The 1,515-nt window shown below is 35.9% G+C and overlaps 1 protein-coding gene across 1 annotated transcript in view; it reads right to left on the bottom strand.

The window, feature by feature from the left end:
- Nucleotides 1-1,515, bottom strand: part of GALNT3 (polypeptide N-acetylgalactosaminyltransferase 3) — a 26,305-nt gene that overhangs the window by 20,513 nt on the left and 4,277 nt on the right. The gene's annotated exons all lie outside the window — the stretch shown is intronic.

Below are 1,515 nucleotides of genomic sequence, written 5' to 3'. Positions count from 1 at the left end.
TCAAGGGTTCATGAGGGAGGGGAAAATGAGGAGCTGATACCAAAGGCTCAAGTAGAAAGCAAATGCTTTGGAAATGATAATGGCAACAAATGTACAAATGTGCTTGACACAATGGATGTATGTATGGATAGTGATAAGAGTTGTACGGGTCCCCAATAAAATGATTTTTTTTTTTAAATAAGACAAACAACATAAACATAAGGACCTTCAAGTAGTATCTCACAGAGTAACACCATGGGACAAAAAGAGGTGAATGGTTAAGTAAAATACACGGTAGACTGCCACCGTCATTAAAAATAAAATTTTGAAGATAACAGAAACAGGCTAATAACAACGTTAAGAAAAAATGCCAGATTTCAAAATTGGATTGATGACATGTGGATAATGAGATAAACTATGCTGTTTATTACAGTGAGCAGGAAAGAAAACTAAAGATGACCATGGCAGAACCAGAAAGATTTCCAAGGACCATCACCTTCGTTTCTGATTTCCTTTAATGCTGTCATTGTATTTGTGGAAGGAGATAACAGAAGGTAACTTCAACTGAGGAACTAGCGTGCCCTCATTTGTCACACTACTTGGAAAGGCAAAATAATCTGAAAGGCGTTTCAACAACCAAGGAAGAGGAAGCAATTTCTAAAGTAGTTTCCCCTAGGATACATCATATGAACAGAGTTCAGAATTTAATGAAGTGTCCACTAAAACTCTATGAACGGTGGCCCAATTAGATTAACAAGAAAAAAGTACAGGGTGATCCATAAACAAATCAATGACTTTGCAGTGACAAAGTAGGTTGGGTAGGGATATAGGAGACTCCCATCAGCCGCCTATGGTATATAACGAATCCAGGGGACCTGAGCTATACTAAATTTCCCCATCTGGAAACAGGTTTCATCTCTAGTTCAAAATTCTCTGGCAGGAAGCAACTTCATCCCACCTAGAAGTTACTTAAGAATACAACCCCGGTTCACTCAGGATACTTCATTTTGAAACGTGAGATAATTTAGAATGGTAAGTTGAGATGACTAAATAAATCACGTTAATGATTTTATGTTTTATTCATTTAAGATGGTTTCTGAAACCTGGAAACATCTTATAATCATATATAGTTGGTGACATTTCTCTCAGTAAGCAGTGTTTTGTCTTTTCTTTGCATTTCTGTGGCACATAGAGTACTTTCAGTAACCCAGTGCTAAATCTGAGCTCATTCGGGAATGGATTCTGTAACACTGAAATAATCTGTACAGGTTTAGTACTTAAAAATAATTGCAATGCTGGAAAGTTTAGCAAATTACTGTGTTTCTTGGATTAGCTTTGAGATTTCCATCTGAACTGTTGTGCAACTTAATAACTAATTTTTTACTTACACTTTTAAATGGAAACACATAAAAGCACATGGCTAACTTTGTAAAGTGTTGAGGAATCCCAATAAAACAGAGTATGGTGTCTCTTTAGTGATTTCTAAGAGCTCATTTATGACTTATTTATAACAAGCCTAGGAGTTTTGTATTATCT

The sequence above is a fragment of the Echinops telfairi genome, unplaced genomic scaffold (genome assembly GCF_000313985.2).
Source record: "Echinops telfairi isolate 266 unplaced genomic scaffold, ASM31398v2 ScPeMD7_4;HRSCAF=17, whole genome shotgun sequence".
Taxonomy (NCBI): Eukaryota; Metazoa; Chordata; class Mammalia; order Afrosoricida; family Tenrecidae; genus Echinops; species Echinops telfairi.
The sequence above is the reverse complement of the archived record's forward strand: the minus strand, read 5'-3'. Positions and strand labels throughout refer to the sequence as shown.